This window comes from Rattus norvegicus, chromosome 7 (genome assembly GCF_021556685.1).
Source record: "Rattus norvegicus strain SHRSP/BbbUtx chromosome 7, alternate assembly SHRSP_T2T, whole genome shotgun sequence".
Lineage (NCBI taxonomy): Eukaryota > Metazoa > Chordata > Mammalia > Rodentia > Muridae > Rattus > Rattus norvegicus.
In genome coordinates, this window is record NC_141540.1 from 31,506,568 (window position 1) to 31,531,651 (window position 25,084).

At 41.9% G+C, this 25,084-nt stretch overlaps 1 long non-coding RNA gene across 1 annotated transcript; it reads right to left on the reverse strand.

The window, feature by feature from the left end:
- LOC108351427 (uncharacterized) lies at positions 1-24,805 on the reverse strand. The gene is made up of 5 exons (XR_015624569.1): positions 24,735-24,805; positions 23,854-23,935; positions 18,000-18,127; positions 2,611-2,689; positions 1-686 (listed from the first exon to the last, which is right to left on the reverse strand). It is a non-coding gene; the product is annotated as an uncharacterized LOC108351427 (long non-coding RNA).
- Between the last annotated feature and the right edge of the window lie 279 nt (positions 24,806-25,084).

Consider the following 25,084-nt stretch of genomic DNA (forward strand, 5'->3'; position numbering starts at 1 on the left):
TTCTTGTATCCTTTTTAAATTTTTATTTAAGACGGGGAGCAGGAAAAAACAAAACAAAAAAACAAAAAAACTTCAGAGGAGTAAACCTGAGACACTGATTCAAGAGCCAGACAGTTCAATGAACAGGATAATCGGGTAGTTTTTGACAGGTGCGGCTGCCTGCCTATAGCTGGCATATAATCATTACCATTTTAATAAGGCTCTAATAGGGGGGCTGATCATTCAATGGGGTGTGAGGATCCTAATTCAGCTCCCAATCCCACATGAATGTGCTAGAATTTGCAGGCTTTGTTTTCTTCTTTTGTACCTCTGAATGCCAATAATTACTGGCTATAGATTCAAAAATTCTTAGAACTGGAAGCTAAATTAGCTCTCCTAATACTGCACAAGAATGTCAATACTCATGAAAAAGGAAGCAAGTGGGTTTTTTGTATTCTTTTTTTTTTCACACTTGTAGGCATTGTGAAGACCAGCAGTTGAAGTGGGCTGGCTTACAGCATGAATAATGACCTTACTGTCTCTCTCCGTGAAGAGCCCTCCCCGTTACGGGGAACAAAAAGTTATCCATTGGCCTGGACGAGATGTCTTCTCGAAATTATGCTTTGCTTTTTAGGGTTCTGCGTTCCCTGTGGTGAAAGAATCCATGGAGTATTTTCCTAACTCCTCTTTGAGATATAGATGTTTCCCTGAAAGAGAACAAAAATCTGCTTTAACCTTCTTAAAGCTCATCTTCCAAGAGTGAGTTTGTCAAGCTACCTGGGTCATACAGGTAGACTGACAATTGTTGTCACTGTAACTTTGGACACCCTTGTTTAGACAGCACAGCTGGCGTGATGCTTTCCTCTGTGGTTTATAATACTTTATATCTCATTTACTATTTCAATACTTCTAGGAACAGGGTGTGATTTTTTAAAAGGCCCATTTGAGAGGCTTCCTGACCAATCACATATTCCTTAAAGTCACACAACCAATAAGTGCTGGGACAAGAACTCAATCTTCCTACACAACTTGATTGGTTTCACTTTGTGTTTCTTATGGGTAGCAGTTGGCTTCTCCAAGACTCCCCAGACCCGTACACTTAGTTCAGGGGTTGGTGTAGCTTACCCCAAACTTCATATAATGCTCTAAGTTGTCGTAGCTATTTACTTCTTCTTTGTTCCCAGAAATGTCCCTCTTTAGAGCTATGAAACCTAACTGACATCACCCTCTGCTTGGCACCGAGGACAGGCTTCCAGACATGCTTTGATTCCCTCCCTTGTACTCAGGCTTCCCTAACTAAGAAAGTAGCAAAATGGTGAAATGGCAGGCAAAATATTCAGGTGTCGTTGGTCATTATAGGTGATCTCCAAAACCATAGTGTTTCTCTGCTGATTGGCGCTTTGGGATCTATGCCAGAAGATCCTCCTGCTGCTCTCTATCGTGTGTGGAGTATCCAAGCAGCAGAGGCTTCCGAGAGGCCATCTTGTGTCAAAAGAGCATGTACGTTACTATGTGATGTTCTGAGGTTCCATGCATCTGTCCTTAAAAATACAACCATACTGATCACCATTGTCAGGTCTTGGATTTGTGACATAACTTCAGGACACTTCTGACTAAGCAATTAGTGGTTTTGGAAATAAGAATACTGAAATTCAGAGAGCTGGTATCTTGACTAAAGTCATGCAGTGGGACCAGTGACCCAACTCCAATTTTCATGATGCTAAAGAATTATTTTGAATCAATATCAGTGGGAGTCTTTAAGACACCACACACACACACACACACACACACACACACACACACACACACACAAGCATCCCACCCTATGTGAGGCATCATCGGATTAAAAAAAAGATAGGACTTATTCTTTTTTTTTTTCCGGGGCTGGGGACCGAACCCAGGACCTTGCGCTTCCTAGGCAAGCGCTCTACCACTGAGCCAAATCCCCAACCCCAGTACTTATTCTTGAATGAAAGTTTGGACCCAAATTAACTGCTTGCTAGTACACAATCTGAACAGGAAGAAAGTGTATGATTTAAAGATGTACTGAATGATATGGAAAACTTGTTTCCCCTAAGTATCCATCCTTACTCTGTATCACTTAGCCCAACTCTGCTTTAGTTAGCTATTGATATAAATTACCTGAAAATTTCTCAGTAAATCAAACATATAAACAAAGCAAATATATATGTATATATATCATATATAAAGCATATATACAGAGCATATATATAATCTATATAAAAGCACGCACACATATACATATGTACATATGTATGTGTGTATATATATATATGTGTGTGTGTGTGTGTGTGTGTGTGTGTATAATTTGCTTTCTCAGTTTGTATAAGGATCTCCAGAGTCACTGAGGAAAGGGTTATACATAGCTCAGGCTCACTCATGAATTTCTGTCAGCGTGCCAGCTAAAGCTGTCACTATCTGACTATTTGTGTAGGGTTGAAAATTGAAAATTTGTTTGGAAGCCTGATCCTTTACATGGCTGCCCAGGTGAGTCTTCAGTATCTCTTCACAAAGTTGCTTAAGTTTCCTCACAAGGGGATAACTACCTCCCCAGGAACCCTGGGACTTAGTGAAGCAAGTGAGTAATGTTGTTTTAAAATCTCTACTAACCTTGCCTTGGACGTCACGTGCCATAGCTTCTTAGAGTTGGCTACATAGGTCAGCCCCATTCAGTGTATCTCAGAAGCAGCTGAAGAGAAACCACAGAGTGATCTCAGAGCTGTTACCACAGATTCCATGACAGAGGCCCCTGAGCTAGCAGTGTCTGGGATGGAAACAGGAAAGAAGACATTTCCACGCAACTGAGTGAGCCAATGGGCTAAGACTCTATGTGATAAGCAGAGAGCTGGGAAAAGCTATCCTAACTGTCTCTAAGTGGGTCCTGTTAGTGCCCCACCCAGAGCAAGTGAAAATGGAGAACCCTGTTTCATAGGTCGCCGTCTGACCCATGCTATCTCCTGTTTGCTAACAGCAAGGAAGAACAGAGCTAGAGTGGACCCTAGCTAGAGTGGACCCTGTGCAATTCTCCTGTCATCTTCACAGTGGGGTATTCCAAAGGCCATATTCTCATAGAGAAAATTCTGGTGTCCTATATGGGCATCTCCTTATTTCTTTTTTGGTTCTTTTTTTCGGAGCTGGGGACCGAACCCAGGGCCTTGCGCTTCCTAGGCAAGTGCTCTGCCACTGAGCCAAATTCCCCAACCCCCATCTCCTTATTTCTAATGGGTGGGAACATTTTGTTTGTCAAGATTGCCTTCACTGGCTTGGTCCTTGAGGGTCAGGAACTTAAGATCCCCATCCAGTGAAGAGAGGGACATGCTGGATAAGGGCAAGTGGCCAAGTCTATATGTGTTTAGCACTACTTGTCACACTGTCTGCTACTGTCACACTGGAGACCACGGAAGTCCTTGTCTTAGAGGATTCAGCTTAGAGCACTCTCTGTAGGCAATTTTACACTCTTCATAAAATGGGATATTTTAATCATGAAGTTTTGAATCAAAGTGTTACACTCATGTAAGAGGTGGCTACAGCAGCCACGTCTGAGCTGTAAGGTATGGAATATCATGCCACCGACTAGGGAAAATGGTCAAAGATAAAGTGTCATCTGGATATGGTTGTACACTGTCATCCCAGCCCTGGGGAGACTGAGGCAGGTGTGTTAGTAGTTGAAAGCTGGATTAGGGCTGCATAGTGAGACCTTGGGTGGTGGGGAAGGTGCTGGGAGTGAGAGAAAGGGCCTCCTTAATGGGACTCCTTAAACAGGGCTGTCCTAGAACGTGGATCATGGTAATTGCTCATTAAATGTTAAAATAAGCCACTGTTGTTCTCTCATAAACCAAAACAGACAACTGGTTTATTTTAATGTTACTAATTATCAGCATTAGAGAAGTTCCAGGATCAATCAAGAATTCAACTCTCAGTTGAGCTTTTTCCTCTAAAACATTAAAATCCCCCAAAGTTACTGTGATCTAAGGTAGATTTCTTGTTTTTAATAAAACCTTCTAATTCATGAACAGATATTGTCAGTGAGGTTTTTTTTTTTTTTTTGGTTTTGGGCTTTTTTTTGTTTTTTGTTTTTTTGTTATTTTTGTTCTAAAACAAGATCCATAGGCTATCTTTGTTGTTTCCATCTGTATAATGGGTTAGATGTACATTCCAGGGTGATGTAATGTGTTGCAGTCAAGTGCTTGAAAAGCAGAAACAGCTACAGGATTGTCAGTGAAATGAACCAGAAACATCTCGGTTTGATAATGTCCCCCAGTTTTCCACTTGTGTGTTGTTGAGAAAGAGACCCCGGTTGGCAGCTTTCGAACGGTCGAGTTTGTGAATGTGACCTTTAGTGGGCAAGCTCCAACCTCCCTGCCCCTTCCAAATCGGCTGGACACCAGGAAAGCATGATTAACTACAGTGGAATAAAAGGCTTAGAAGGGAGGCGGAGAAGAAGTCTTGGGTGTCAGACGGCTCCTATGAAACACGGGTCAGATAAAGCCAGCAGGGTAAGCGAATCAGAAACATATGTATTAAGTTTCCCTTGAGTTATTTGGGTTTCAGACCCACAGGATTAAGAAGTAGCTAAGGTTTTCCTCGGGTGGCACAGTGCCCCCAATCGCCCCAGCATCTTTTGCGCGAGGTTTAATCAGCCCTCAAAAGCTATGAATACTCTCCACCAGACCAGGTTGTACCCCAAACTTCCAGATGTCTCTTATGCCATGGTAGTCTGAGGCTAGGATCGTCTCTATACTATAGGGATGGTGAGTTCCTTGGGTTTTAACATGAACTAGAAATAATTCTCTTGCTTCTTATTTAAACTGGGCGGCGGGGTGGTGGTGGTGGTGAAACCTCTTTTTCTCTACTGAACTCCCCTGTGACAATATTAACCTGAGATTTTTGTTAATGTTACCAGCTTATCATTCAGCGTCCTGGCTCATCAAGTAAAGTGACTCTTCAGTACCTGCCACCTCCAGATTTGATCATTGTATTGTTGTGGCTAAAAAAAGGATCAACGGTTATCTGAAATGGGTATCGGGGAATGTTTTAACACACCCCAACTGTATTATAAAAGTTTATTATGATAAAGAAATTGAATCCTAATATCGTCATTAAAAACGACCGAAGGAGGAGAAGGAGTTTGGCGTCCCAAAATCCAGCCATGAAAAGGTCTGCTCTGAAGAGCCGACATTCCACGTGCTGAACAAACCCAGATTAAATTTGAATTCAGCAAGGTTTGGAGTCCGGTTCTCTCTCTGGAGCCTGGAGAAACTGGCAAGTCGGCTATTAAAAAAAATAGGACTGAATTGTTTTATCTGTGTTATCCTTTGTAATTAGACTGCCGAATAACAGAGGTATTATCACACCAGGGTTAGTGCCAGAGGATTTACCCAAAGTTTTACAAATGGGATGCTAAAGTGGCCTGAACAGGTGCACACACAAAGACCAAAGAGGGGGAGAGTAAGAGAGTGAAAGCTGAGGCCCTACTACTTAGAGCCACATAGTAAAATTAATGGTTTCTGCAAATGAATGGCACGGTTAGATTACCATTGAACTTGTAAAACTAGAGGAAGGAGTTTGATTCTTCATTACACTCCTTTTTCTCTTTTTTAATTTGAGCCAAGGAGGTCGACCTTAATTGTCCTTTTACCTCAAAAAGGAAAAAAAAATCTTTTCAGTGGACCAAGTGCAGCAGGCGTGGTGGCTCCTTAGAAGGACCGCGCTTTCTGCAACCCTTTCCTTCTTCCTGTTCTGCTCACGTGACTCGCGAGTGCAGTTCGACTGGATTTGAGAAAGTACTGGATTTAGAAAGAAGGGAATTGAGAATAGCTGCTGCCTTAGAAACAACAGGAAAGAACACTCCATGTTAGCAAATTAAAGATGAATACTGTAGGGTGTGTGAGGTGCTTCGGAGATAAAAGATGCTCGCCACCAACACTAATGACCTGAGTTTGATCCCTGGGATCACTGTGGAAACAAGAGAACTCACTCTTGCATGCTGTCCTCTGATCCACATGCATACTGTGACACACGTGTGAACACACACACACACACATACACACACACCTGTTGAAAATGTCTTTAAAACAGACTTGTGTTTCAAAAATTACGATTCCTGATTAGATATAGAAACAAATACGTAGGAACTGCTGAGTTTTAAAAATCTGCATTGTCTGCATTGAACACCACTAATTTATATTTTAAAATGTATCTATTTCCATTTGTAACTGTATCCTCATCCATTAAACAAGGATATACAGCTTAATTTAGGACTTACTTGCAAACTAAAAGTGCAAAGTACTGGGTTACTTAGCTCTGAAAATTTCAGCATTTTGATATGTGATATGACAGTAACTCAGTCCTCTTTCTACCCTGTTGTCACCATCCCTTTGCTCAGTTTTCCTGGAACTGGGAAGCACATACCCACTACATAGATATTTGGGCACCCATACCAATGCAGTGAATGTTGGAACGTTTGCTTTGCATGGATTTAGATCCTAGGAACTCAGGAGTACTACAAGTCTTGAGGCCTTCCCCTGCACCACACGTATGTCTTTAGTCACTACAGTTTATGAAGCTCGAGCCCCTGAGACGGACAGTGTCTCAGGACATGCTCAGCAATTGCTGTTAAAAGGGTTGGCATGGTCATTGTGCTGACGCATTCCAACTGGCTTCTACTAGAACTAGGCTAGTACTTTACACACAACAACAGGATGCCGTGTGTAGGTAAAATCTGTGTCCATGAAAGGAAGTCCAAGAACCAGGCATGCGTGCTGGATTATATACTAACGTAAGTGATAGACTAATACGCTCATCAACCTATCCTGTGCACAATGGGGAGGTCATCCGTTATACAACTATTTAAGGAAAAAAAAAAACCAAAGCAATTGTAAACATCTATAGTATGCACATTACATGCATTGCTTTGAATTTTTTTTTTCTTTTTTTTTATTTTTTTTTTATTTTTTTTTATTAACTTGAGTATTTCTTATATACATTTCGAGTGTTATTCCCTTTCCCGGTTTCCGGACAGACATCACCCTCCCCCCTCCCCTTCCTTGTGGGTGTTCCCCTCCCAAACCTCCCCCCATTGCCGCCCTCCCCGCATAGTCTAGTTCACTGGGGGTTCAGTCTTAGCAGGACCCAGGGCTTCCCCTTCCACTGGTGCTCTTACTAGGATATTCATTGCTACCTATGGGGTCAGAGTCCAGGGTCAGTCCATGTATAGTCCTTAGGTAGTGGCTTAGTCCCTGGAAGCTCTGGTTGCTTGGCATTGTTGTACATATGGGGTCTCGAGCACCTTCAAGCTCTTCCAGTTCTTTCTCTGATTCCTTCAACAGGGGACCTATTCTCAGTTCAGTGGTTTGCTGCTGGCATTCGCCTCTGTATTTGCTGTATTCTGGCTGTGTCTCTCAGGAGCGATCTACATCCGGCTCCTGTCAGTCTGCACTTCTTTGCTTCATCCATCTTGTCTAATTGGGTGGCTGTATATGTATGGGCCACCTGTGGGGCAGGCTCTGAATGGGTGTTCCTTCAGTCTCTGTTTTAATCTTTGCCTCTCCCTTCCCTGCCAAGGGTATTCTTTTTCCTCATTTAAAGAAGGAGTGAAGCATTCACATTTTGATCATCCGTCTTGAGTTTCCTTTGTTCTAGGGATCTAGGGTAATTCAAGCATTTGGGCTAATAGCCACTTATCAATGAGTGCATACCATGTATGTCTTTCTGTGAGTGGGTTAGCTCACTCAGGATGATATTTTCCAGTTCCAACCATTTGCCTACGAATTTCATAAACTCGTTGTTTTTGATAGCTGAGTAATATTCCATTGTGTAGATGTACCACATTTTCTGTATCCATTCCTCTGTTGAAGGGCATCTGGGTTCTTTCCAGTTTCTGGCTATTATAAATAAGGCTGCGATGAACATAGTGGAGCACGTGTCTCTTTTATATGTTGAGGCATCTTTTGGGTATATGCCCAAGAGAGGTATGGCTGGATCCTCAGGCAGTTCAATGTCCAATTTTCTGAGGAACCTCCAGACTGATTTCCAGAATGGTTTTACCAGTCTGCAATCCCACCAACAATGGAGGAGTGTTCCTCTTTCTCCACATCCTCGCCAGCATCTGCTGTCACCTGAGTTTTTGATCTTAGCCATTCTCACTGGTGTGAGGTGAAATCTCAGGGTTGTTTTGATTTGCATTTCCCTTATGACTAAAGATGTTGAACATTTCTTTAGGTGTTTCTCAGCCATTCGGCATTCCTCAGCTGTGAATTCTTTGTTCAACTCTGAACCCCATTTTTTAATAGGGTTATTTGTTTCCCTGAGGTCTAACTTCTTGAGTTCTTTGTATATTTTGGATATAAGGCCTCTATCTGTTATAGGATTGGTAAAGATCTTTTCCCAATCTGTTGGTTGTCGTTTTGTCCTAACCACAGTGTCCTTTGCCTTACAGAAGCTTTGCAGTTTTATGAGATCCCATTTGTCGATTCTTGATCTTAGAGCATAAGCCATTGGTGTTTTGTTCAGGAAATTTTTTCCAGTGCCCATGTGTTCCAGATGCTTCCCTAGTTTTTCTTCTATTAGTTTGAGTGTGTCTGGTTTGATGTGGAGGTCCTTGATCCACTTGGACTTAAGCTTTGTACAGGGTGATAAGCATGGATCGATCTGCATTCTTCTACATGTTGCCCTCCAGTTGAACCAGCACCATTTGCTGAAAATGCTATCTTTTTTCCATTGGATGGTTTTGGCTCCTTTGTCAAAAATCAAGTGACCGTAGGTGTGTGGGTTCATTTCTGGGTCTTCAATTCTATTCCATTGGTCTATCTGTCTGTCTCTGTACCAATACCATGCAGTTTTTATCACTATTGCTCTGTAATACTGCTTGAGTTCAGGGATAGTGATTCCCCCTGAAGTCCTCTTATTGTTGAGGATAGCTTTAGCTATCCTGGGTTTTTTGTTATTCCAGATGAATTTGCAAATTGTTCTGTCTAACTCTTTGAAGAATTGGATTGGTATTTTGATGGGGATTGCATTGAATCTGTAGATTGCTTTTGGTAAAATGGCCATTTTTACTATATTAATCCTTCCAATCCATGAGCATGGGAGATCTTTCCATCTTCTGAGGTCTTCTTCAATTTCTTTCCTCAGTGTCTTGAAGTTCTTATTGTACAGATCTTTTACTTGCTTGGTTAAAGTCACACCGAGGTACTTTATATTATTTGGGTCTATTATGAAGGGTGTCGTTTCCCTAATTTCTTTCTCGGCTTGTTTCTCTTTTGTATAGAGGAAGGCAACTGATTTATTTGAGTTAATTTTATACCCAGCCACTTTGCTGAAGTTGTTTATCAGCTTTAGTAGTTCTCTGGTGGAACTTTTGGGATCACTTAAATATACTATCATGTCATCTGCAAATAGTGATATTTTGACCTCTTCTTTTCCGATCTGTATCCCCTTGATCTCCTTTTGTTGTCTGATTGCTCTGGCTAGAACTTCAAGAACTATATTGAATAAGTAGGGAGAGAGTGGGCAGCCTTGTCTAGTCCCTGATTTTAGTGGGATTGCTTCAAGTTTCTCTCCATTTAGTTTAATGTTAGCAACTGGTTTGCTGTATATGGCTTTTACTATGTTTAGGTATGGGCCTTGAATACCTATTCTTTCCAGGACTTTTATCATGAAGGGGTGTTGAATTTTGTCAAATGCTTTCTCAGCATCTAATGAAATGATCATGTGGTTCTGTTCTTTCAGTTTGTTTATATGATGGATCACGTTGATGGTTTTCCTTATATTAAACCATCCCTGCATGCCTGGGATGAAGCCTACTTGATCATGGTGGATGATTGTTTTGATGTGCTCTTGAATTCGGTTTGCCAGAATTTTATTGAGTATTTTTGCGTCGATATTCATAAGGGAAATTGGTCTGAAGTTCTCTTTCTTTGTTGGGTCTTTGTGTGGTTTAGGTATAAGAGTAATTGTGGCTTCATAGAAGGAATTCGGTAGGGCTCCATCTGTTTCAATTTTGTGGAATAGTTTGGATAATATTGGTATAAGGTCTTCTATGAAGGTTTGATAGAATTCTGCACTAAACCCGTCTGGACCTGGGCTCTTTTTGGTTGGGAGACCTTTAATGACTGCTTCTATTTCCTTAGGAGTTATGGGGTTGTTTAACTGGTTTATCTGTTCCTGATTTAACTTCGATACCTGGTATCTGTCTAGGAAATTGTCCATTTCCTGAAGATTTTCAAGTTTTGTTGAATATAGGTTTTTATAGTAAGATCTGATGATTTTTTGAATTTCCTCTGAATCTGTAGTTATGTCTCCCTTTTCATTTCTGATTTTGTTAATTTGGACGCACTCTCTGTGTCCTCTCGTTAGTCTGGCTAAGGGTTTATCTATCTTGTTGATTTTCTCAAAGAACCAACTTTTGGTTCTGTTGATTCTTTCTATGGTCCTTTTTGTTTCTACTTGGTTGATTTCAGCTCTGAGTTTGATTATTTCCTGCCTTCTACTCCTCCTGGGTGTATTTGCTTCTTTTTGTTCTAGAGCTTTTAGGTTTGCTGTCAAGCTGCTGACATATGCTCTTTCCTGTTTCTTTCTGCAGGCACTCAGCGCTATGAGTTTTCCTCTTAGCACAGCTTTCATTGTGTCCCATAAGTTTGGGTATGTTGTACCTTCATTTTCATTAAATTCTAAAAAGTTTTTAATTTCTTTCTTTATTTCTTCCTTGACCAGGTTATCATTGAGTAGAGCATTGTTCAATTTCCACGTATATGTGGGCATTCTTCCCTTATTGTTATTGAAGACCAGTTTTAGGCCGTGGTGGTCCGATAGCACGCATGGGATTATTTCTATCTTTCTGTACCTGTTGAGGCCCGTTTTTTGACCAATTATATGGTCAATTTTGGAGAAAGTACCATGAGGAGCTGAGAAGAAGGTATATCCTTTTGCTTTAGGATAGAATGTTCTATAAATATCCGTTAAGTCCATTTGGCTCATGACTTCTCTTAGTCTGTCTACATCTCTGTTTAATTTCTGTTTCCATGATCTGTCCATTGATGAGAGTGGGGTGTTGAAATCTCCCACTATTATTGTGTGAGGTGCAATGTGTGTTTTGAGCTTTAGTAAGGTTTCTTTTACATATGTAGGTGCCCTTGTATTTGGGGCATAGATATTTAGGATTGAGAGTTCATCTTGGTGGATTTTTCCTTTGATGAATATGAAGTGTCCTTCCTTATCTTTTTTGATGACTTTTAGTTGAAAATTGATTTTATTTGATATTAGAATGGCTACTCCAGCTTGCTTCTTCTGAGCATTTGCTTGGAAAGTTGTTTTCCAGCCTTTCACTCTGAGGTAATGTCTGTCTTTGTCTCTGAGGTGTGTTTCCTGTAGGCAGCAGAATGCAGGGTCCTCGTTGCGTATCCAGTTTGTTAATCTATGTCTTTTTATTGGGGAGTTGAGGCCATTGATATTGAGAGATATTAAGGAATAGTGATTATTGCTTCCCGTTATATTCATATTTGGAAGTGAGGTTATGTTTGTGTGCTTTCATTCTCTTTGTTTTGTTGCCGAGATGATTAGTTTCTTGCTTCTAGGCTATAGCTTGCCTCCTTATGTTGGGCTTTACCCTTTATTATCCTTTGTAGTGCTGGACTTGTAGAAAGATATTGTGTAAATTTGGTTTTGTCATGGAATATCTTGGTTTCTCCATCTATGTTAATTGAGAGTTTTGCAGGATACAGTAACCTGGGCTGGCATTTGTGTTCTCTTAGGGTCTGTATGACATCTGTCCAGGATCTTCTGGCCTTCATAGTTTCTGGCGAAAAGTCTGGTGTGATTCTGATAGGTCTGCCTTTATATGTTACTTGACCTTTTTCCCTTACTGCTTTTAATATTCTTTCTTTATTTTGTGCGTTTGGTGTTTTGACAATTATGTGACGGGAGGTGTTTCTTTTCTGGTCCAATCTATTTGGAGTTCTGTAGGCTTCTTGTATGCCTATGGGTATCTCTTTTTTTAGGTTAGGGAAGTTTTCTTCTATGATTTTGTTGAAGATATTTACTGGTCCTTTGAGCTGGGAGTCTTCACTCTCTTCTATACCTATTATCCTTAGGTTTGATCTTCTCATTGAGTCCTGGATTTCCTGTATGTTTTGGACCAGTAGCTTTTTCCGCTTTACATTATCTTTGACAGTTGAGTCAATGATTTCTATGGAATCTTCTGCTCCCGAGATTCTGTCTTCCATCTCTTGAATTCTGTTGGTGAAGCTTGTATCTACAGCTCCTTGTCTTTTCTTTTGATTTTCTATGTCCAGGGTTGTTTCCATGTGTTCTTTCTTGATTGCTTCTATTTCCATTTTTAATTCCTTCAACTGTTTGATTGTGTTTTCCTGGAATTCTTTCAGGGATTTTTGCGATTCCTCTCTGTAGGCTTCTACTTGTTCTCTAAGGGAGTTCTTTATGTCTTTCTTGAAGTCCTCCAGCATCATGATCAAGTATGATTTTGAAACTAGGTCTTGCTTTTCTGGTGTGTTTGGATATTCCGTGTTTGCTTTGGTGGGAGAATTGGGCTCCGATGATGCCATGTAGTCTTGGTTTCTGTTGCTTGGGTTCCTGCGCTTGCCTCTCGCCATCAGATTATCTCTAGTGTTACTTTGTTCTGCTATTTCTGACAGTGGCTAGACTGTCCTATAACCTGTGTGTCAGGAGTGCTGTAGACCTGTTTTCCTGTTTTCTTTCAGCCAGTTATGGGGACAGAGTGTTCTGCTTTCGGGCGTGTAGTTTTTCCTCTCTACAGTTCTTCAGCTGTTCCTGTGGGCCTGTGTCTTGAGTTCACCAGGCAGGTTTCTTGCAGGAGAAAAGTTGGTCCTACCTGTGGTTCCAAGGCTCAAGTTTGCTCGTGGGGTACTGCCTAAGTCCTCTCCGCTGTGGCAGCAACCGGGAAAATCTGTGCCGCTCCTTCCGGGAGCCTCCGTGCACCAGGGTTTCAGATGACGTTTGGTGTTTTCCTCTGGCGCCTGGATTTGCACAGAGTGCAGTCTCTTCTGGTTTCCCAGGCGTGTCCGCCTCTCTGAAGGTTCAGCTCTCCCTCCCACGGGATTTGGTTGCAGAGAACTGTTTATCCGGTCTGTTTCCTTCAGGTTCCGGCAGTGTCTCAGACGCAGGGGTCCTGCCGCTCCCGGGCCCTCCCCTATGGGAACCCAGAGGCCTTATACAGTTGCCTCTTGGGCCAGGGATGTGGGCAGTGGTGGGCAGTGTTGGTGGTCTCCTCCGCTCTGCAGCCTCAGGAGTGCCCACCTGATCAGGCGGTGAGGTCTCTCTCCCACGGGGTTTGGGAGCAGAGAGCTGCTGTGGTCCGGGATCCGCCGGGGTGCTTTGAATTTTCTAGTGAGCCTTCAGGAAGGGTTTTTTTTTTCCTTTCTCCTTTTCTACATGGGGCACGTAGTGATCAGAAGGTTGAGACCATGAAAAGATAGACCAGCTCTTAACGTAAGTGGCTTCACAGAGAGTTACCTAAGGACTGAGGATTTGGTCCACTCCATTGCTTTATGTCCTATTTTACTATAACATATAGATATCCCTAAGTATTTATGGGTAAATTGGCTCTAGGATCGCGGTGGATACGAAGATCTTTGGATACTCGGCCTCCTATATAATATGATGTAGTATTTGCACGTAGCCAGTGAAATCATCCTTCATAGTTTAAATCATCTCCAGAGTAATTTAAATAGTAAATGCAGAATAAATGATATGCAAGTAGTGATTCTACAAAACCGTTTAGGAGAGAATGACCGGTTAAAAAGTCCCGACACATTCAGTATGAAACGCGTTTCCTAATACTTTTTAGTCTGTGACTAATTGAATCTGTACTTGCAGAACCTCAGGATATGGATGAATTGTTCAAAATCGAAAGACCTTGATTGCCCATTTCCCGGAATGTAGAAGCTTTAACCTCAATGCTTTATATGAAATTAGTAACCAAGTTGTCACGTACCCCAAAACTATGGTGTGTTTTCAAACACATACCTGTCAGGACACAAGAAGCTACATCAGGCAACCAACCATAATTATTTAAGGATTTGTTGGGTTTTCACTAAAATACCAATAAGAAGATGAGCTGCTCTGTCTTCTCCCCACATGTTTCCCACCAATAAAGTTTGAATTTGTATGGATTAATATCGAAATAGAAACCTTGGAAACTGACCTTGGATATCAAATTTAGGGCTGGGATTGTTATTTGTAAACAGATTTTAATAAAGTCTATTAGTTATTAATATGACCCGGTCATCTCCTCAATAACCAAGGCAGATTTCATTTACTCCTAATCTATATTTCTATTCCATAGACTGTTGATTCCCAGCTATGCTTCCCCAGGTGCTTGCCTTTGAATCTCTCCTGGGTTACTTCTGCTCTGGCAGTCTGTCCTGGGTGTGTTGGGGGGCACGTTTCACTTCAGCATGTGCTCCTGGTCCATCATGACTAATGGAGACTTCTCGGTCTCTCCATCTTCCTCCTCCTTCTCTCTCCTCCTCCTCGTGGTCCCTACCTGTGATCCCTGCCCCGCCCACAGCCCTGTAACTAAAACTCTGCCTCTTCTATTCTTCCCACTAATTGGCTGTAGCTATTTTATTTACCAATAGTTTTAAGTTGGGGAGCAAAATTTATGGTGTGGGTGAGGATCTGCCTATGGGGCCACCAGATCTTGGAGGCCAGTATTTAGCATTTGAATACATAGCAGCACCAGCCCAGCCCCATCAGTTACTTACATTTGTGTCTTCACTTGCCTGTTTTCTACCTTATAATGTCCTTTATGCCCTCATTATTGTGACCCTGTCCCCTGAAACTGAATGCAACACTCTATCTGAAATTCCCACTGTACACTTGGCGCCAGCACCTTCACAGAAATCCAAAGGATCACTTGTATGCCTATAGGACTCTGTGGTTAATTAATAGTAGTTGCTAATTGACTGTCTCCTGTACCAAGTTCTGTAAGTTTTTATTTACTTAGATACTTTTTGGAAAACATATGGTGGTAACAACTTTTTTTTGTTACTTTATTTCTTTTTTTCTGCCTTCCTACACCTGAGATATTTTGGACTGAATTTAGCAAGTAAACTTTTTAAAGGATGAGAGGTCTCTTAAGGATCTTCAGATGCTCGGGAAAGTTCTGCTAAATGAGGAGTGGGATGACATATTGACATCACTCCAATTATTTTCAGAATTGCCCTGGTTTGAATGATAATTCACACCATCATAACTCTACATGAGGTCTGTGCCACTGCCACTGAATACATCTCTCACACTGTTAGCGATTAGTTTCCCCTCCACAGAATCAAATGGCCCAACTTTATTTATTCTTTCTTTCCTTCACTGTTCAGTAAACTTGTTGATTCTGGAATGTTCCTTCTCCATCTTGCTGTCACTTGTATCTACTTGTCACTGGGGGCAGGGGGGATACATAAAAAAAATCTTCTATGCAAATAAATCAGACAGGGAAGAGGAGGCACAGCTACATTTGAATACATATCTATATATCTATATATCATCTATATATCGTCTCTCTCTATATATATGTATGTGTGTGTGTGTATATATATATATATATACATATATATATATATATATATGTTTATATTACCCTGGGGATGGACTGCAGAACATTGTGTTAAGAGAAAAAAAATCTGAATTCAGAAAACAAATATCTTATGTTTTCTCTCCTATTAGTATCTGGGAGGAAAAGTACACGACTCTCTGAGTTCTAGGCCAGTTTGATTAACAGAGCCCGTTCTAGGACAGCTAGGGCTACACGGAGAAGCCCTATCTCAAAACACCAAAACCAAAACCTCAACAACAGACGAAGTGTATAGAATGCTTAATCTATTTGGTAGACAGAGATGTCTATTTACATGGGGACTTGCTGAAGTTAAATTAATGACTCACCTCTGAAAATCATTGTCAGAGAATTAACAGTTGCTAAGTATTTCTAGAGTTTACGATAGATATCAGATACTCTGCTCATGTGTGATAGCTAAAAGACATACTAACAAGATGTCCATAGATAAATGTTTACAACTGAATAATCTGAATGCAAATTGTAAGTGTCTGAGGAGGCAAAATATCTCATTGTGGTTATAGAGTCCGGTTCTATGGATATAAACCCTGGCACCACCCAGTGTTAGCCATTGGACTTAGGCAAGTTGCTTATGGAGTCTGAATCTTAGTTTTATCCTAGTAAAACTAGAACAATTGTACTGACTTCATAAGATTTCCACGTGTAGCAAATGTCTAAGTCCTTAAGAACGGTATTTGATGTAGGAAAAAATATGTGTTGTCTATAACCACGTTACTAGATAGAAGTAGGCAAGTATCGGAGAGAACCAGAAATTGCTGGAGAGAGGAAGATGCAATTGTGAAGATTATTACTTTTCACAGAACTGGGGAGATTTTATTTTTTATATTTACAAATACCTTTAAAAAGAGCTAAATATGAAATAACATAAGATTTTCTTTTATAGTGAAGTGCGGCATGGAGCGGCATTTGTCCCCACGCTTGCACGTTTTAAGAAAAATAGGACAACAGGGATGCATGTTCTCAGAGCGTTGGTATTAAAACATGACTCTTGACCAAGCAAGCCATAGCAGTTGATCAATAAAAAGGCATCGAAAGATGGCGGGAAGCTCACAATGCTTACCGTAATGCTTGAGAACGAGGTATGAAAGGACACCACACCCTACACCTATGTTCTGAGTCACATCAAACCCATAGGGTGGGGTTTTATACTTCTGTCACCTTTGGATCCATTGACCAACTTATCCCCCTGACACTACAACCTGCTTCTGGAAATCTGAGGTTGCCACCGCCTGACCAGGAGGAACTCTTCCCCCACCCCAAAATTGTTCTGTGTCACCCTTTCAAATAACACTCAAGTATAAACAACTGGTATAAATTATCCGGTATTTATACTTCCTGTAGTAGGAGGCACTCTGTTTCTGTCCTAACACGATGAGTATTCAGGACTGGTCGTAGTAGACATAAGGACAGAGCCTTTAAGCACACTTTAAGAAGATAAATGAGTTACCCAGATGCACATCTGGTGAATTTTTACCAAGCAGGGGTCGGCAACACAAATTCTCTGAAGCATGAATGTCATGGGAGATCTGAGGAACATTAGTGAAGTCATTTGTGGGGATACCTGTTTACTACTTTGCACAGGAGTTCTTTTTTTAATCATTATCAATTTATGATGATACAGCTTGGGCTTCTTTTTTTTTTTTTTTTTCGGAGCTGGGGACCGAACCCAGGGCCTTGTGCTTGCTAGGCAAGCGCCCTACCACTGAGCTAAATCCCCAACCCCGTCAGCTTGGGCTTCTGTGTTGGGAATATAGTTCATTTGGTAATATGAGTTCGTCGGCTTTTATATCCTTAGGGGAGAGCAAAGTATTAGTTCCCATTGTTTTTAACTTGAAAAAAAAATGACTTGATCGTGATTATCCCAGACAATCATTCAGATGACTCGTGGTGCTCTCAAGCTGTGCTGGGAGTCAAAAGCCTACACTTTGCTTTGTTACTAATACATCCCCACTGTAACCTCTTGCTAAAATGGAAACGGTTGAGGTGCTTTGGTGTCTAATGGCTGTTTTATAAAAACGAAAGAAGGCAGAGCAAGTGGAGGATGTCTTCAGCTGCCCTTAGGAGCAGTATAGGGGAGCGCTCCGGGGCTGACCTCTGCTTTTAAACCAGATATACATTCCTGTAGCTGAGTCATTTGAAGTTCGCTCCATGTGGTTTAGTGTGCAGTGTAAGTTGTCAGATAACATTCTATATATACATATACATTCTATAGTATAGAATGTCAGTGTCCTTTTTGGACAAAGCAACTCCAGAATTTTCAGGAGGGACAAAATTACACTCACCTGAATGGAAATGCCCACTGTTGAAAACTCGTCTTTTGACCAAATCTCCTCAAACATTTCGAGATTTGAAACGGACCACGAAAACAAAACCTGTAATCAAATTTTCTTACCTAATGCCTGTCGCTTCGAAGACAGAAGTTAACTTCCTAAGGTTTCCCCTTTAATGGGTTAACTTCACAGTCCTATGAGCTTAGTATCGTCCATGCAGCCGTCCCTCAGAGGACTGTCCTGTAATTTCCTTGGAGACAATAAAGCTACTTTTGTTATCATATTTAACAAGTCATAACTCAGGACGCCACTCTTCAGAAATGGAGGTAAAGATGAACTAGCATAGGCCTTGCTGAGAGGAACGGGGCTTTTACAGAAGAGCATTCGTACCATGCCTCCTGTTCTTCCAAAACTTGGGAATGCTAGATTTTCAGCAGGAAGATGGATGCAAAACATAAAATAAGCAAACAAATAGAAACAACAATGGAAGAAATATGATGAGCTGATATTTTCCACACATTTTCTAGGTGAACTGAGGCAAATTCTTTTTCCCTTTTTAAAAATTAATTAGTTTTCATTTATGTATACTGTGTTAAATATTTTCCGCCCCATTTCCTTCCTCTGGCCTCTTCTGTGTCTCCCCATTCCCTTTTAAGTCCATGACCTCTATTTTCTTTAAATACTGTCTTTTATTTTTCAGAGTTGAGGACCAAACCCAGGGTCTTGTGCTTGCTAGTAGTGTCCTCAGAGAGCCCAAAATATGCTTCTTTTATATTTTGTTATGATTTCTAAATAAACTTATTTAGATGTCTTTATTTATATGCGTGAATGCTTACATGTACCAAGTGTGTGCCTGATATCTGAGAAAGTCAGAAGATGGTGTTGGGTTCCCTGAACTGGACTTATAGACATAGTAATAACTGTGTGGATACAGTTGTGAGCCACTACATGGGGGCTGGGAATCGAACCTTGGTCCGCTGCAAGAGTAACAAGTGCTCTTAACCACTGAGCCACCTCTCCGGCTCCTGGTGCTGCTTTTATGAAATTGAAGGACTGTTTCAAAACCACCCACTTTAGGAGATGTTGTGCAAAAGAACTCTTACTTCTTTAGACATTATTTTTGTCTTGTTTCAGTATTGTTTAATGGGAGAAGGGGCAAGATAATTTTCCTTTGTAAATATTGTCCAGTGCCAGGGTGCAGGTGTCAAAGATAATAGGAATTAATGTGATAGAAAGAAAATAGATTGTCTTTCCATTTGTTTAAAAGTGATTTGTGTGCATGCAAGTATGTAAGCATGCATGTGTGTATGCATGTGTGTGTTTGTGTATGCATGTGTGTTTTTGCATATATGTGTGTCTGTGTGTGTGTTTGTGAGTGTGAGTGGTGTGTGTGTGTGTGTGTGTGTGTGTGTGTGTGTGTGTGGTCTCCTTTTCTTTTTGTAAATACTCTAGGATTCAGCTTACGGAGCTGTACCCTAATGACCTTATCTAATTTAATTACCTCTCTATGGAAGCTACAGTAGTATTCAATTTCCTAATACCATAAATGTAAGACTTTGACTCAGAGAGGGAAATCACATTTAAACTGTAAGATTGGTTGATCCAGCACCAGGCAGTGAAGAGGAAGGTGTGAGCTCCCTTCTTCAGGGCAAGCAACGTGGATGGATTCTGCTTCCTTCTTAGTGGTCAAAACAACCTGGTATATCATACAGCAATAAAGAAGGCCAGGAAGTGTAGCCTCCTCTGAGTGTCTATGTGCTCAACTAAAGCTTAGTCAACTTGATCTTGTGAAAGAGTCAGAGAGTGATAAGTGAGATACTTTTGAAACTCTGGATCCTAGCGAGCTTAGAGCTGGAATGGCTAAGAGCCACAGTGACCCACACCCACACATGCTCCATACTCACACATGTGCAGACAGCATTGAATGGATTCAGTGGGTTAAAAAAATAAATTAAGAGGAAGAGCGGTGAGAGAGATGGAGGATGGAGGAAGTGTTGGAGTGCAGAGGATGAAGGATCGATTCAGTCGGTAGACTTTATATGCATGCGTTAAATCCTCAAGCAATTCAAAAAAAAAAAAATGAGAGGGATATGTGACAAGCCCCGTGCTGCTCCGACATTCTGGATACCCTGGTTTGTGACTAGCAAGACTTGTCTGTCTTTGGAGCAGCCTGACTCTGTGACATCTAGATTGAAAGACCCGTTACAGAGAAACCTGGAAACCTATAGCTGTGTCTAGATGTCTCTCCTTAACAGGAGGAAACTTATTTCTGATATAAAATGTTCTCTGGAGCCCTCAGATATATCCATATAAGATCTCTGCAGTAGACTGTCGGCTCCTGTACACACATGGGAGCTCAGAGCCAGGGGGCTTTCTGTTCTCGTGAAAGGTAGTTGCCCTTGGACTACCAGACCTGTGGGAGTTGAGACAACGATGCAATTAAACAGCAATCCCCACAAAAGAAGACTCGAGTGTCTGACCCAGTTATTATTTAGTTGCAAACTACTGAAGAGGGAATGCTAAACTACACACGTATGCATGCAAAAGCAGGAGCTCAGACTCTTGAGAAATCATGGCTGTCTAGTGTAATAATGCTCAAGAAGTAGCAAGGGCTAGGAAGCTGGTTTGCAGATTCTGCTCGGGAGGATGGTGTTGCACAGGGAGTTTCAGGTAAGGGGTGGTCGTCACTGACATGCTTTGACTCTTCTTCTAGGAGTTCCAGTCATTGGCACAGCAACATTTCTAGCACCTACGTCCTCGTTGTATTGGTTTTCTCCAAGAACTAAGGATACGCAACAGCCGACTTGACCATGAGCATTTTTGTGGGAGTGTTTTCTCTGAGGTTTTACCTAAAGAAAGCTTTAATTATCCTATCTGTGGTCTGAGTGCAAACCACAGGTTAGTACCTATGTTAGGGATCCCTTCTCAGGATTATGGCTTCAAACCCTAAGTCAGAGGCAGAAGGAGTGGCCCCTTCTGCCATGTGGATGAAGAGGAAGGAGGAGGGAGGGGAGGAACAGAAAGGAATGATGGTGGCCGGGTGGTGACGGTGCCTTTTTCTGACTGTGTCTCTCTCCTCGTTCTCAAAGAGTGTTTCTGCCTTTACCCAGTTAGAAACATTGGAGATGATGAGGGGCATATGGCATAGTTTCGAACTCCTGAAAAAAAACTGGCTAACACAAAAAAACCCGCCCAGTTTTGTTTTGTATGACGGGGACCTAAACTGCTATTTCAAAGGCAAGTGATTTGAGTGTGGGCGTTTGCTTTTTTGTGGTGGGGGGGGGGGTGTTTGCTTCTTAACGGGGTTATCAACTGGCTTCATTGTTCTTTCCTCAGCAGATGAGAAGGAATCAGACATTACTACTCCCATTTTCCTGCACTCTGATGTGGGCCAAGCACTAACACAAGCTGATTTAGCCATTGACTTTCCACCTCTTGAGAGATAAAGCCACAAGTGATTCATCAAATTTTATCATAAATCCAGCCTCAGAACAAAACTTTCTTGTGATATTTTTAGTGACATTTGTAAAACTTCTGAGAGATCACTGACTACAGATATTTTACACATAGATACACATATATCTGTGATCTTCCCTAACTATACAAAACTAGACGTCTCTTCCTTGATCTATTGCTGCCAGGGCACTTTGGTCCTTTACATAGTTGTGATAGTTTGAGTGAATGTATACCTTTATCGAACTTTGATAGAACATTTTCTAATTCTCCTACTACATCAGTGGAATCGAGAGGCTGTTTCTGTCTATCATCCATTTATCTAAATCTAGATCTGTACACATGCTTTTATACACACATAGGAAGGGAGGTGCAGGAGGGAATCAGAAGGTCCTAATGGGATGCTGAGACAGCTGGGGTTTGAAGGTCGGAATGGAGTTGCTAAAGAGGCCACCATTGTGCAAAGTTGCTCTTAGAATATGCAGCCAATCTTGGCACCCAACTGAGTTGAAAGCCTATTTATTTATTTCTATTTGTGCCTCTCGCCAATGAAGAAATAAAAATTGGAGTGTGGAGTCGTAGAAGATACACATTAGTAAGGGCCTTAGGCTATCAGCTGGGATCTGAGCAGATCTGACAGAACCTTCTAAAACCCGATTCTCAGTCCTCCAGCACAGAGAGCTGGATTCTCATTCCACTCCCAGAGGACGCAGGGGACTCCTTCAGAGAAAGAATGGTCCATCTATAATCACCCAGGCATTCGCACGGATTGCCCAGCAACCAACATCATTTTGCCTGGCGCACCAAGAAATCAAACAAAAAGGAAAAGATATAGAAAGGACCTAAGAAATACAAAACAGCTAGATAAATATATTCGAGATAATATACAGCAAGATGAAGAATTTTGCGGGAGACCTAGAATACACCTTTTAAAAGTCAGATGAGAATTCTAAAATTACCACAGTCAAGGTTAAGAGTTCAATGGATAGACTTAAGACTGGATTGAAAAACAGAAGAGAAGAGGGTCGGTAAAATAGATTATAAGTCACAGAAACCATCTAGGCTGAGTCGCAGGGAACAAAGAAGAATTTTTAAAACCGACCAAAAAGAGAGAGAGAGAGAGAGAGAGAGAGAGAGAGAGAGAGAGAGAGAGAGAGAGAAACATGCAGATGGATTAACAGTAAATATGAGGGAGGGTTTCAGGTAACAGAAAGGAGATACAGAATGGAATTAATGTGATGTTTATAGAAAAATCACTAGCAATGTAAAAGAAGGGGCCCAGAAAGATGAACCAAAGGCACTTGCAGCAAATCAGAAATCTCAAGTTTTACTGCTGAACACTTTATGGTTTAAGAGGAGAACCAACTCCTTCAAGTTGTGTACACACACACACACACACACACACACACACACACACACACTTACACATACAAACATGCAACACACACCGAACACATATATAAACACAGACACACGCCAACATGCCAGACACAGTAAATGTACTAATTTTCAAAAGAATGAAAGGGCAGGCCATTCCAACACCAAGGGACTCCTTCCAACCACAAATACAACGAGTGTGCAACCAGAAGATAAAGAGCATCAGGGTGGGGTTTCCAATCAGAAAGCTTAACGGGCCAGGTGTGTTGGCGCACGCCTTTAATCCCAGCAGTCTGGAGGCAGAGGCAGGTGGATCTCTGTGAGTTCAAGGCCAGCTTGGCCTACAAAGAGAGTTCCAGGACAGCTAGGACTGTTATCTAGAGAAACCCTGTCTCAAAACCAACTAACAAACAAATAAATAAACAAACAAAAAGCTTAGAGGAAGCAAAAGACGGAAGTAAAGATCTATTATACTCAAAATAACCTCAGTAGGATGAAAGACGGGTTTTTAGCAGAAACAAAGATTTCAGCAAGTTACGGGGATGTTGAAATCAAACTAAAAAACAGGAGACAGAAAGTCAGGAGTACCGTTTGTAGGAAGATGGTACACATGTGCTTTATATATCTTATCTCGCCTAGGACAGCTAAAATCCTTGCATCTTAGATGTAAGGTAGATATAGAAGGTCAGAGAGAGAAAGAAAAGGCCAGCCCAGGGACCAAGCAGTGGCAACTTCCTTGGGGTTTCTTTCAGACTTGGTAGTAAAGACGCCATCCATCCAGAAAAGCCAACAAGCACAGACAACCAAACCCCTCTAGCTGTGGACTAGGGTAGGGAGAACCAGCAAGATTTAAAACAAGAGATCACTGCTCTGACTATCAAAATTCAAAGCATTAAACTGTGACCCCAGCCTTGCCCAGGCCAGCGAAGCTCAAGTCACAAGCCTTGACATCTACTTTGGGCTTCACTCGAGGCTCTGTGGCAGATGAACCAATGAAGGCCTAAATAGTGACTGGGAATGTGTGACACTGCATAATAGATACACTCCTCCCTCGTCTGCTACAGTCTTAAACAAAAGTCTAGCATGCGCGCACCGCCTTCTGTTGGCTTCATCATTTCATTAATTCCTTCCTACAGATTTACTGACCGTGACTCCCGCCTGGGACCGAATCACATAATTCAGGTTGTTCCTCTTCATGTAGTTCATGTACAGAGCACCAAGGAACATGCTGTAGAGAAAAAGAAACCAGGGAAGAAGGTGGGGAGTGCCGGGGACAGAGGGTGGGTGCTAGGAAGGGAGACTGGAGAAATAGCGATCTGAGAAGGTTAGATTTGAACAAAGAACCGAAGGAGATCAGAGAACCACCCAGGCAGATGCCTCTAGAAAAGGGTTCTAGTCTAAGAAAACAACAAATGCAAGGGCTCTAGGGGTAGATATGTGTTCATAAAAGCAGCAAAAATAACAAGAAAAGCAGCTCCGGGAGAGCTCACGTGAGTTTGGGTCTGAGTACATTGACTTTGAGAAGAGTTCGGTCCATTCACACGGACACGCAGCCCAGGCGGTAGCTGTGTGATCCTGGAGTTGAGCACAAAAGGTCTAGCTTCTGGATGAGTTTTGACTGTGTGAACACGGCTGGCTGCACTTAAAGACAAGGAGCGGGAGGAGACTGCTTGAACGTGAGACATCCAAGAACTAAGCCTGTTCTCCAAGCTGTGGGTAAATAATTCCAACTGACTATAGCCTGCTGGAAGTGTGGCTACAGGCGCTAAGGGATAAGGCTGTTGAAAGTCAGAAAGGAATGCCCAGATCCCATTGGCTGGGCAACCGAGGGAGAGCACAGCGCAATGAGTCCAGATTCTCCCAAGGTTATCAGGAGCAAGGCTGTGAGTTTTGAGCCTGGCTGCTCTCTCCACTAAGTGATGAACTTTGTTTTCACATCCTTTGAGCCCAGGCTGGCCTTGCAATTAACACTGACTGCTACAAAGGCCACCACACCACTTCCAAGCTTAAGTCACAAGAGATCTTACCAGAGTCCTCTCTTTCTAGGAATCCTCCCTTGTTGCCATGGGAACAAGCTGGGCTGGCTTCCTGAGGAACTGCAGGCCATGAGGACAAAGAGGAGCTGGCTTGACTTGAGGCCATTTGAGATGAACCAGCCTCCAGCTGACCCAGCATCTCACTGTGAGGCTTGAGGGAGTCTAGCCAAGATGAACCCGGCCCTGCCTCAGATCGAGGGAACCACATTCAAGCCCCAGTGGGGAAAGCCAAGAAAATGGGTGTTATTTTAAGCTACTTCTTTTGCGGGTGGGTTGTGAGTAGCAATGCTTAATGGGTACCATTTCCTCATCTTGTTCTTTTCTTGCTAACGTCACCGCCT